The sequence below is a fragment of the Schistocerca gregaria genome, chromosome 10, assembly GCF_023897955.1.
Source record: "Schistocerca gregaria isolate iqSchGreg1 chromosome 10, iqSchGreg1.2, whole genome shotgun sequence".
Classification (NCBI taxonomy): Eukaryota; Metazoa; Arthropoda; class Insecta; order Orthoptera; family Acrididae; genus Schistocerca; species Schistocerca gregaria.
The window spans coordinates 79,368,631-79,382,707 of NC_064929.1; positions in this window are offsets into that span (position 1 = coordinate 79,368,631).

Here is a 14,077-nt window from a genome sequence, read left to right on the forward strand (position 1 = left end):
TAGTTGTAAGTTCTAGGCAACTGATGGCCTCAGTAGTTAAGTCCCATAGTACTCAGAGCCGTTTGAATCATCTCCCTCTGGCTGAAAATGACTTACAAGTTCGTGGCGCCTCCATCGGTAAAGCTGCAGTTCAGTGTAGTATTGGCCCACCCTTAGCCTTCATGAAAGCTTCCACTCTCGCAGGCATACGTTCAGTCAGGTGCTGGAAGTTTTCTTCGGATATGGCAGGCCATTCTTCACGTAGTGCTGTACTGAGGAGGGTTATCAATGTCGGTCAGTGAGTCCTGGCACGAAGTCGGCGTTCCAGAACATTCCAAAGTTGTTCTATAGGATTCAGGTCAGGGATCTGTGCAGGCTACTCCATTACAGGGATGTTATTGTCGTGTAACTACACGACAGTCCATGCATTATGAACAGGTGTTCGATCGTGTTGAAAGATACAATCGCCACCCCGAATTCCTCTTAAACAGTGGGAAACAAGAACGTAATTGAAACACCAGTGTTGGCCTGTGCCGCGATAGTGGCACAAAAAACAACAAGGGATGTATCCCCCTCCACAAAAAACACGCCCACACCATGTCACCACTGCCTCGGAATTTTACTGTTGGCACTACACACATTGGCAGATGACGCTCACTGGGCATTCGCTATACCAACACCCTGCCATCGGATCGCCACACTGTGTGCCGTGAATCGTCACCCCACACAACTTTTTCCACTGTTCAATCGTCCAATGTCTACGCTCCTTACGCCGGGCGAGGCGTCGTTTTGCATTTACCGGCGTGATGTGTGGCTTATGAGCAGTCGCTCGACCATTAAATCTAAGTTTTATCACCTCCCGGCTAACTGTGATAGTACTTTCAGTGTATCGTGATGCAGATTGGAATTCCTTTGTGATAGTCTGGATAGATGTTTGGCTATTACACATTACGAGCTTCTTCAACTGTCGGTGGTCTCTGTAAGTCAACGAACGAGGTCGGCGTGTACGCTTTTGTTGTGTACATGACCCTCCACATTTCCACTACACTATCACGTCGGAGGCAGTGCATCTAGGAGTGTGGAAATCTCGCGTATGACACAAGTGACACCAAATCACCTGACCACGTTCGAAGTCCGTGAGTTCCGCGGAGTGCCCCATTCTGCTCTCTCACGATGTCTAACGACTACTGAGGTCGCTGACACGGAGTACCTGGCAGTGGGTGGCAGCACAGTGCCACTAATATGAAAAACTTATGTTTTTCTGGCGTCCTGATACTTTTGATCACATAGTGTATGTTCCGCTGCCAATTTGTTGCCTGTTTCTCTCACGCTCCTATTGTCCCTCCCCTCTTTTTATACCACAATCACTGTCTACGCTGTCTTCTCTCTCAAGCTCAAAAACGCGCGAATATTTTCGCATGCCAAAATTTTTGGGAAAATTTTTGAAGGTGTTGAAATTACGAGGGTTGCCCAGAAAGTAATGCACCGCTTTTTTTTCTCAGCCGAAAACAATGGTACGAATGCGAAACGTTACATATGTATTATTTAAAGGTTTCTGTCACTTTCGACACATAGTGTAGCTGCAGGACTGTTTTAAAATGGCCTCTGAAGGTGATGTACGTTACAAGCAACGTGCCGTCATTGAATTTCTCAATGCAGAGAAAGAAACTGGGTGGAATATTCGGAATCGCCTGTGCAAAATCTATGGAGTATCTGCTGTCCACAGAAGTATAGTCAGCTGCTGGGCATGAAGGGTGAGTTAATCAGAAGGAGGTTCGGCGGAGCTCCACGATTTGCAGCGGTCAGGGAGACCATACTGTTGTGTACATAGTTCCGCGTAGTCAGTGCATACTCAACTTTCCCACTAGAGCGCGCCCCGCTAAGCACAACAGCGCAGGCGCAGCGCTCGTCCGTCTCCGCACTATGAGATGGCGCTGCTTTAGAGACGGACCAAATTCTGCTTCTGCCATCCGCGTATTCATATGTAACGCAGCCAATGAGATTGCTGCTAACGTAGAACCTCTTCTCCTCACGGATCACACTCGTGCAGTGATACATGAACACACAGGGTATTATAACGAGTGTTCAGATCTCCGATTAGTCAGTCTGCATTTGTCTGCACCAGTCTGTACCAGTCTGTATTAGTCTGTACCAGTCTATAGTCAAGTTTTAGTCTCCGCCTAATAAGACTATCATATTCCTGTTCATAGCCATGAAGATAAATGTATAGACACTTTTGTCAAGTATCAGAGAAATGTGAGAATAAGATTAACGCACCAAAACAAAAGGAACTACAGGTTGTCAATTTAAAACAGCATCCAGAATCCAGTTATGTAATGTCTATGCTTTTTATTATTTTAATAAATGTGTGTGAAAATTAATCAAGTTCTGTTTAAAGTTGGTCACCGTCAATCTGCTACTCTAAGCGTGCCAGTGGCATTTCTATCGTCAGACCTAATGGAAGAAGATAAACACGCCACGGTAAGACCACAAGACATATTGCTGACACTCGCCTACTTCGATAGAGCGACAAGTCAAATAACCTGATGGTGTGTGTACCGAAGGTCTTACAGTATGCACACCACACATACCACCCATAGCAGTCACACCTGACATGTTGCAGCGAGCTGAAGTTTTCATTCGCCAGGACATTACGACTCGTCAGTTGGCGCCTGATCTTTCGATCAGCAAAAGAAGTGTGGATTTAATTATCCGAACTCTCGGATGTTCAAAAATGTGCCCACGTTGTACCCCATGTAGTCTAATGGTGCATCGCAAAATGCACAGAAAAAACATTTCTCTTGATCTGTTGGAAAGTTTTGAAACTGAGGGGGAGACCTTCTTGTCGCGCACTGTGACAAGTGATGAAATCTGGGTTCATCATTTTGAGCCCGAAACAAAATGACAGTCGATGTAATGGCGCCATTCCCACTCAGTCCCCACAGAAGAAAAAAATCAAAGCACCTGCTTCCGCCGTTAAGGTCAGATCACCGTGTTTTGGGACTATCAAGCTGTGATGCCAAGAGGCAGTACAATTAATTCTAAAGCATATGTCAACATACACTCCTGGAAATGGAAAAAAGAACACACTGACACCGGTGTGTCAGACCCACCATACTTGCTCCGGACACTGCGAGAGGACTGTACAAGCAATGATCACACGCACGGCACAGCGGACACACCAGGAACCGCGGTGTTGGCCGTCGAATGGCGCTAGCTGCGCAGCATTTGTGCACCGCCGCCGTCAGTGTCAGCCAGTTTGCCGTGGCATACGGAGCTCCATCGCAGTCTTTAACACTGGTAGCATTCCGCGACAGCGTGGACGTGAACCGTATGTGCAGTTGACGGACTTTGAGCGAGGGCGTATAGTGGGCATGCGGGAGGCCGGGTGGACATACCGCCGAATTACTCAATACGTGGGGCGTGAGGTCTCCACAGTACATCGATGTTGTCGCCAGTGGTCGGCGGAAGGTGCACGTGCCCGTCGACCTGGGACCGGACCGCAGCGACGCACGGATGCACGCCAAGACCGTAGGATCCTACGCAGTGCCGTAGGGGACCGCACCGCCACTTCCCAGCAAATTAGGGACACTGTTGCTCCTGGGGTATCGGCGAGAACCATTCGCAACCGTCTCCATGAAGCTGGGCTACGGTCCCGCACACCGTTAGGCCGTCTTCCGCTCACGCCCCAACTCGTGCAGCCCGCCTCCAGTGGTGTCGCGACAGGCGTGAATGGAGGGACGAATGGAGACGTGTCGTCTTCAGCGATGAGAGTCGCTTCTGCCTTGGTGCCAATGATGGTCGTATGCGTGTTTGGCGCCGTGAAGGTGAGCGCCACAATCAGGACTGCATACGACCGAGGCACACAGGGCCAACACCAGGCATCATGGTGTGGGGAGCGATCTCCTACACTGGCCGTACACCTCTGGTGATCGTCGAGGGGACACTGAATAGTGCACGGTACATCCAAACCGTCATCGAACCCATCGTTCTACCATTCCTAGAGCGGCAAGGGAACTTTCTGTTCCAACAGGACAATGCACGTCCGCATGTATCCCGTGCCACCCAACGTGCTCTAGAAGGTGTAAGTCAACTACCCTGGCCGGCAAGATCTCCGGATCTGTCCCCCATTGAGCATGTTTGGGACTGGATGAAGCGTCGTCTCACGCGGTCTGCACGTCCAGCACGAACGCTGGTCCAACTGAGGCGCCAGGTGGAAATGGCATGGCAAGCCGTTCCACAGGACTACATCCAGCATCTCTACGATCGTCTCCATGGGAGAATAGCAGCCTGCATTGCTGCGAAAGGTGTATGTACACTGTACTTGTGCCGACATTGTGCATGCTCTGTTGCCTGTGTCTATGTGCCTGTGGTTCTGTCAGTGTGGTCATGTGATGTATCTGACCCCAGGAATGTGTCAATAAAGTTTCCCCTTCCTGGGACAATGAATTCACGGTGTTCTTATTTCAATTTCCAGGAGTGTATTATCAAAACTCGAGATTCGCTTCTGGTGACTTCGGCGTCACAGCAACCCAGGAGATGTTTTGCTCCAACAAGATAACGCTCGGCCGCAGACAAATCTGAGGACTAAAAAAAATTGTTCAAATGGCTCTGAGCACTATGGGACTTAACATCTATGGTCATCAGTACCCTAAACTTAGAACTACTTAAACCTAACTAACATAAGGACATTACACAACACCCAGTCATAACGAGGCAGAGAAAATCCTTGACTCCGTCGGGAATCGATCCCGGGAATCCGAGTGCGGGAAGCGAGAACGCTACCGCACGACCACGGGCTGCAGACCAAATCTGAGGACTGATGAGCACATCGCAAAACAGGGTAGGACGGTGTTACCCCATCCACCCTACAGCCCTGACCTAGCTCCCTCGGACTCACTAGGTTGGGCCATTAGAGGATGCCATTCGAGGAAGACATTTTGAGGACGATTAGGACGTGATTCACACAGTGAAGCACTGGCTCCGCCACCAGGAGAAAGATTGGTACCGACAGGGCATACACGCCCCTGTTTCGCTGTGGAGGAAGTCCATGGAACAGGACGGGGATTACATAGAAAATAGGGTGTGTAGATAAAACATCGTTTCTTTCTGTGTGTAATTCTCACTATGTTCAATAAACAATTGTTGAAGAAAAAAATGCGATGTATTACTTTCTGGGTAGCCGGAGTATTATTAGGCAGCTGGTGTCCCGATTTCCACACAGTGTCATGTAAACGGGAGTATATTGTCCCTTTGTATTTTGGGAGGACTATTTTCCCGTGGTTCTCATCTTTTATTTGGCACAGCAGGCCGTATCAATCCTACGAAAATAACTTCGTGGGGCAGCAAAATTTAGATAGTTTATTATGTGTAACTGAAATAATACCAGACTAATTTTACAGCTCAGATCTGATTCAAAAATATGGCATTTCACCCTTTGATCGCTATTTTTTATTTTCAATTACCGGTTTCAGGTTAGCTGCCCATCTTCAGATCATATATTCCAGTTACAGAATAACTTGTCAGTACATAAGTATCAGTTCGCTGTCACAACTGACACCAGTTATGACAGCGAACCGATAGTTCTGTACTGACAAGTTACTCTGTAACTGGAATATATAATCTGAAGATGGGCAGCTAGCCTGAAACAGGTAACTAAAAATAAAAAAATAGCGATCACTGACTGAAATGCCATATTTTTATTTAATGAACGATCGCGTAAATCCCACTAAGACAATCATGTCTAGTCTTGATAAACAGATCTAATTTAACGTGCACAAAAATTTTGCATTTGCTTCAGTACTACAACACGGATTTTCCAAAACCCTTCTGATAACAGAGACATTTTACAGGTCATTTCTCCCTATGATGGCACTATATAAGTACTTTTTCTCCTCACAGGTAGGATAGCTTTGAACCTCTGAGTCTCGGAAACGGGTAAAGTTATGAACCAATTTTTCAAGTTTATTGGAGATCGGGATCTTAGGAATAAATCGTAAAAATTGCTCACATTTGTTGTGCCTAGTCGTCTTGGTATTTTCGGATCTGGTTTTGGTGTCCAAAACCATGTTTGTGGTGTGTATCTCGAAAACGGTAAAGATTCTTGTAAAATTGAAGCTGGCAATTCTAAATAAATTCCTAGAGATTATAATGTCGAAGTTCGGGAAATCTGCTACGACATTATTCAGATTTCGCCTCATACTGAATTTTATGTGCCTATGATACGTGTAGAATTAGGCTAACATTGAACCTCTGTGTCTCGGAAACGAATAAAGATATAAAAATTTTCGAGAATGGTCGATATCGGTGTTTTAGGAATGTATGGCAAAAATATCAGCCATTTGCTGTGCATAGCCATCTTGGAATCTACGGCTTGCTTTTTGGTAGGGAAAAAATCTAACAAACAACTTATTTGATGTTTCCTAAGGAACCGCCCATGAACTAACGGTGCCTCCATAAGCCCCTAAGGACGCACCGTAGATCACGTCTAACGCATAAAGAACCAACCGGTTTTCTCCATTTGCCTAAGTTCGAGAAGGTGTGTAATATTCATAATTTGACCCTGCTCTGTAGGAATAAACACACTAAGACGATTCTTCTGTTCGGCATACAAATGGTCCCTACCCCAAGGGCTATACAAGACTGTTGACAACACTTTTCTGTCACCGACAGGGCCCGATGTAGGAGTCACGGCGGAATCCCGTTATGTGTGGCGTTTTGGAACATAACGGAAGCGCATGGTGCCGATATTGCTGTGTTTCCTGTTTATGTATAAAATAGTATCCAACGAGAAAGAAATTATATGGAAAAAGAGAATTATCTAAGGTTTAAATTTTCTGCTATCGTAATTAAAACTGACTGCGAGAAAGAAAACAAAAGCGCTCAATCTCACACAGCATAGGATTTTCCTTTTGTGACCTGTTGTTTAAAAAATATAGCCTCTGACCACTTGAATATCAGAGCATTGAGTAAAAATTACAAGTAAATAGATCAGTAATTTTTCTCAATTTTTGGTACTAATGTTAAACATCAGTTTCTCTTTATGTAGCAGTATAGATAAAAATGAAATGAGCAGATGTTATCGTTGGCTGGAAGGCTACGATGTGGGGAAGTTCGGCCGGCAACTGCAAGTCTTATTTAATTCGACGCCACATTGGGCGACTTGCGCGTCGGTGAGGAGGATGAAATGATGATGAAGACAACGCAACACCCAGTTCCCGAGGGGAGTAAATCTCCAACCCAGACGGGAATCGAACCCGGGCCCCATTGCATGGGGGCCTAGCACGGTACCATCCAGCTAAGCAGGCGGACAGCACTGTAGATGGAGTTACATTATTAAGTTCATGAAACGGTTTAGAAAATTGTGTAGATAAATGGCTAAACATAATGTAACTTGTAATGTTGTTGCATTAATTTGATGTGAAAGCGGTGCTGATAGACAATAAAAGCGGGTTAAAAGCTGTGAGCTGTCTGGGGAAGTTAACCTTGCATTACTGCGCAACTGTTTCACCAGGTATCCAGTCTAGCTTACCAAATTCCCAACCAGACTAACATTAATTATAATCTTTTGATAGTCATACGAAAACCGGTGATATATAAACAAAAAAGAGAATTTAAATAAAAAGAAATAAATCAGTTTATATTTGGAAATTTATTTTAACATTGATCATTGAAATTTCAGCATATTAAACTTGAGTCATAAATAAGCTGGTGCCTTATTTAGGATTGTGAAAATGTGAGTTTGTAATCTTACGGAACACATCAAATATGGAGCCAGGATTGGGAGACTGCATACAACACTGCATTCATAAAATAACACACGAAGAACGTTGAAACACATGCAAGAGGAAATTAACCACAACCAACCGATTCAATTTCCACCCAAAGAAGCTACGTTCGTAGCGCAATCCTGTCCTTCATGTACACTCCTGGAAATGGAAAAAAGAACACACTGACACCGGTGTGTCAGACCCACCATACTTGCTCCGGACACTGCGAGAGGGCTGTACAAGCAATGATCACACGCACGGCACAGCGGACACACCAGGGACCGCGGTGTTGGCCGTCGAATGGCGCTAGCTGCGCAGCATTTGTGCACCACCGTCGTCAGTGTCAGCCTGTTTGCCGAGGCATACGGAGCTCCATCGCAGTCTAACACTGGTAGCATTCCGCGACAGCGTGGACGTGAACCGTATGTGCAGTTGACGGACTTTGAGCGAGGGCGTATAGTGGTCATGCGGGAGGCTGGGTGGACGTTCAGCCGAATTGCTCAACACGTGGGGCGTGAAGTCTCCACAGTACATCGATGTTGTCGCCAGTGGTCGGCGGAAGGTGCACGTGCCCGTCGACCTGGGACCGGACCGCAGCGACGCACGCATGCACGCCAAGACCGTAGGATCCTACGCAGTGCCGTAGGGGACCGCACCGCCACTTCCCAGAAAATTAGGGACACTGTTGCTCCCGGGGTATCGGCGAGGACCATTCGCAACCGTCTCCATGAAGCTGGGCTACGGTCCCGCACACCGTTAGGCCGTCTTCCGCTCACGCCCCAACATCGTGCAGCCCGCCTCCAGTGGTGTCGCGACAAGCGTGAATGGAGGGACGAATGGAGACGTGTCGTCTTCAGCGATGAGAGTCGCTTCTGCCTTGGTGCCAATGCTGGTCGTATGCGTGTTTGGCGCCGTGCAGGTGAGCGCCACAATCAGGACTGCATACGACCAAGGCACACAGGGCCAACACCTGGCATCATGGTGTGGGGAGCGATCTCCTACACTGGCCGTTCACCTCTGGTGATCGTCGAGGGGACACTGAATAGTGCACGGTACATCCAAACCATCATCGAACCCATCGTTCTACCATTCCTAGACCGGCAAGGGAACTTGCTGTTCCAACAGCACGAACGCTGGTCCAACTGAGGCGCCAGGTGGAAATGGCATGGCAAGCTGTTCCACAGGACTACATCCAGCATCTCTACGATCGTCTCCATGGGAGAATAGCAACCTGCATTGCTGCGAAAGGTGGATATACATTGTACTAGTGCCGACATTGTGCATGTTCTGTTGCGTGTGTCTATGTGCCTGTGGTTCTGTCAGTGTGATCATGTGATGTATCTGACCCCAGGAATGTGCCAATAAAGTTTCCCCTACCTGGGACAATGAATTCACGATGTTCTTATTTCAATTTCCAGGAGTGTAATTACCACACACCGGTATACTAAATTCATACTAACTCTCTGTGAAATCTTCCCGAAAATAATAGCTGAGGGCTACTTTGATGATTACACCACATGCTTCACGTGGTCAACTTGGTTTACACAAGGAGTGTAACTCCACAATAATTCTGACAATTAAAATAAATTAGATCGAAAAGCAGTGTACAAAAGAAAAACCTCTAACTGGTTACTATCGTCTTACTATTAACCTGATGGGTCCAGCAATTGTATAAGCACGTGGTACTGGTCTCACAAAGTACACCCCACGTGGGTTGAACATAAAGAAAAGTTGCTATATTGAAAAATATTGTCGAGGCGAGACGTTATAATCTCACGCACATTCGCATTTAAGATTGATGATCTTAGAGTTTTTGATCAACACGTGGTTCCACTTTACTCACAAAGTAGTGACAAAGCAACTACTGGAAGATATTCTAAAGTTGACACTCGAAATACACTGCGTTGCAACTTAAGATAACATTAGATATTTTAGAGCTAAAACCTGAAATAAAGGTGATTAAATTTTCAGTTAGGCTGAACTTAAGAAATCCATTGTTCTGTGGACTTAGCAGACACGCGCTTAGCCGGAGGTCTTACCACTTCAGACGCTCACCGCGGACAGACTGACCTGCGCTCCTACCGAGCGTGCTTCCGTATACAAAACGGAAGTGACCAGAGAGGCAGCTTCCTATACCAACATGACAAGGGACGGACAGGACAATACTAAGGATAGAAACCTCTTTGCTTTTAGAAAGCGTAGCTACCTGTTCCGACGTTGGTCCTACTGTTCTCTAGCAGACAGGCTTGTCTGCTACCATCAAGCATGCAACTAGAAATACATTTGCTCATTCATCCTCTCACACAGAAGGGAAGGGGGATGGCAGTATCTTATCATATACAGTACATAAAAGAAAGCGGATGTAGGTTCCGTATGAGACTGTGTGACATGAATTACATATAAACTATGTTTTAAAGTGTAGTAGTGTGACAGATCGTTCTTGTTTATGTGTAAAAGTAACACGTTCCACTACTCAGTCTCCTCCCAGATAGTCAGAAACACCACAGTAAATTTAGACGAGGAATTTATGCCGTAAATGACAACAGATTTAAGAAATTAACATGAAAGGAATCCAACAGAGACCTTTGAAACTTATGACGCAGAACGTGAAAGTGGCCCGAGCCAACAAGTTAGTTTGGACAACCACGGCGAACAAGGCAAGGAAAGCATTTTGTGCGCTGGAATTTTCCTGCTGTGAGTCGTTAGTGAGTCTGAAAACAGGTATCTGTGCTAAGTTCAGCGGCAGTTTTCAGCTGTGTAGGGAAATGGTACGAGAAATTCGAGCAGGGTGATTGTTTGTACAGTGCAAAAGGCTCGGGCTACCCGAGCATGTCAGAACACGGAGTCGACCTTATCAGGAATGTGATGCTGTGATGTTCCACAAACTCTACCCACCGACCTAGAACAGCTTCCAACATTTCTTAACCAACATCCCTCCTAAATGATTAAGACTGATGCTGCAGTAACTGCAAGTCCTGCAATCTGTAAGCCATAACAACAAACTGCACCGTCTACAGTTCCGAATCGATATCCAGTACCATCTTGAAAACGTTGACTTCACGAGGAAGTTACTCTGCGGTTACGAACCCACTTTTCATCTTCCAGGAAATGTAAACTGACGACACGTGGCAGTTGGGGACAGAGAATACACACCTGGAACTATGGGAGAGTTCACATGTTCCAGAGTATGATCAACAGGAGGCTACAGACCATTGTTCTTCTCTGGGAATAACGGCTCATGCCACAACTCCAAACTGACTGCATGGGTTTCGTCTTTCAACATGGTGGCGATCCTCCACAGCTCCATAATTGTCTACAAGTCTACAGTTCGCGTAGAATACGGTGGCCGATTCGCAGTGACAATTTTCGTCCAGAGCACTGGACGAGTTAATCCGTTTGTTGGGAAGGTGACCGACAAGTGTTTTTCCCTTTTCGGCCAGTCGCCGATAGCAAAATCGAGACGTACGCTGTGCTGTCTTTATGAAACGTTTTTACGGAAACTATGCAGTGAAACAATTTCGTTTGTGCATTACGTGTAACTTTACATGTCGGCTTCACGGCGATGTCCCCATCGTTTCGTTAGTGGTGTCATTATTGTGATATCTGCGTGAAAATAGCACACAGCTCGAAATTCGAAAAAGTTTGGAATGAAAAATACGGAACGCTATGATTCTGCATTTTGTGCATATTACGTAAAATGTTGCTGTATGTGAAACTTAGTTAACATATTTAATTTTTGTTCAGATTTGGGTGGAGGTCTCTATCTGTTAACAGCGTCGAGAAAACTGATCTAATGTAACAATTTTCGTTGGCGAGCGGTAGCAATTAAGCCAGAGTGAATATCCGCAACATTCCTCATACTTCGTAAACTGTTTGTAGGTTGGAAATGAGATTTTGGTAAATGAGAGGATACAAGTGGGAGAGTATTTTGCCATATAGTTATTATTCAAAAGTTAATTATCTATTGTGTTATTCATTAGCTAAGTTGGATAGATCACGTAACTAATGAGGAGGTATTGAATAGGATTGGGGAGAAGAGAAGTTTGTGGCACAACTTGACTAGAAGAAGGGATCGGTTGGTAGGACATGTTTTGAGGCATCAAGGGATCACAAATTTAGCATTGGAGGGCAGTGTGGAGGGTAAAAATCGTAGAGGGAGACCGAGAGATGAGTACACTAAGCAGATTCAGAAGGATGTAGGTTGCAGTAGGTACTGGGAGATGAAGAAGCTTGCACAGGATAGAGTAGCATGGAGAGCTGCATCAAACCAGTCTCAGGACTGAAGACCACAACAACAACAACATACTTTTCTGATGAAATAATACAATTGTTATGGGCCATCGATAGGTGTTGTAACGAAAAATGCTCTCGGTATTGAAACAACGTGGATGAAGACATTACCTGTCTATTTTTGTCCCGAAGATGCAAGTTTTCACATGCTACTGACCTTACTTTTCCTTCGTTCCTTAGTTAATAAACCACTGTCTGAGAATCCTCTCGCAGCTGCGTCTGCACAACATCTTATGAGATGAGACTATGTAAACTTCGCTGCCTTATGACAAAAGAAGCAAAGTTTAACATAGCAACCACAGAGATGTGTAGGTTTTTTTCCAATCCATTTGTGGCCTATAGCAAACCAGTGCTTAACAGTATTGGTTAAAACCAGTTTTTTAGTTTTCAACCACGCGTTTCTCCTTATTTAGGTATCTTCAAGTAATCTACATAGAAAACGGAGAACAAATACATCTATTTAAGAATCGCGATAGAGCTGTGCAGACTTGGATAACCCATAAGCATGTATAAACAGATCAACTATTGAAGGAGCAAGTACCTTAATTTGGTATTTCTTTGAAGAATCCCTCAGAACAGTGTAGCCAAAAGGCATCGCCGAATATATCACTTCCTTCGTTAAACTCAGTAAAAACTAGAAATATAAAATAATAAAATCATTGTGATTTCTGAAATTTTCCCGGCGTATTTGTTCTTCTAATAATTTCCGGGTATGCAGCCGGATCCCGTCGACATTCTGCCACGATATTTCGGCCCAGAGACGTATTCGGTATAAATACCGCGACTGCACCTGGGCTCTTCAGTAGTTGTGTACTCACCTGATGATGGCCGGACGTCTCTGGGCCGAAATATCGTGGCAGAATGTCGACGGGATCCGGCTGCATACCCGGAAATTATTAGAAGAATAAAATCATTACCTTTTCTAGTGGCACCAAGATCTCCATAACGTATTCCCGTTCACAGGAGCGAGTAACAGAGTAAAATGGGGGCTCAGGCAGTAAGCATAATACGCCACAGCGTCGTGTGCCAGTGCTGAAGCCTAATACAGGATCAGCTCAAGAGGTGGCGCTGCGACGCAGCAGTAATAAAAATGAGAGATCGTAAACTGGATACACGTACCCACTGAAACTTTGTAAATGTAATGCACATAAAACATTGATAAGATGGAATTACTGGGGGCAACACCTGTGCATAACTTATCCTAAAATATTGACGAAGTAAAATGAAGGCGATAAATTTAAAATGACGAAAACAAGGTGTATAATACAACACACAGATGCACTACATAAACAGATGATGATGCCGGCCGCGGTGGTCTCGCGGTTCTAGGCGCCTCAGTCCGGAACCGTGCGACTGCTACGGTCGCAGGTTCGAATCCTGCCTCGGGCATGGATGTGTGTGATGTCCTTAGGTTAGTTAGGTTTAAGTAGTTCTAAGTTCTAGTGGACTAATGACCACAGCAGTTGAGTCCCATAGTGCTCAGAGCCATTTGAACCATTTGAGCCATAAACAGATCTTTCGTATCACATACCACTAGAACGAGAACATTAAAAACACAGGACCGTAACTTCAGATAAAGGGGCCGCCCATATAACTCAATACCGCGTCATTCGGAGCTAGAACTTCTAGCAAGAAAAGTTTTTTATAAAATACAAGTAAAATTATTAGGCTTACAAAAAATACACACCAACGTGAAAGACGTACGTTATGCGGGTAAACTTTTTCCCCCTTTTTATAGCTACATTGAAATGTGTAAAATGCGTCATCATTTAAAGCGACAAACTCGCAAGTATCTTATTTGAGCAAAAAAGAAAAAAAAGAAAAAGAAAAAAAACCTTAATGGCTTGGCTAAGAAGACGACATAAGGCCAGCGAGGACAGGGTTCATATTTAGGAAGAATTACGAGAGCTGTAGGTTTACATTAATAATACCGATTTCATAACTTCTGTTCCTCTCTAGTTTTATGCCGTCATCTTAGCCAAGCCATTAAGGATTTTTTTTTACTCAAATAGGATACTTGCGAGTTTGTCGCTTTAAAT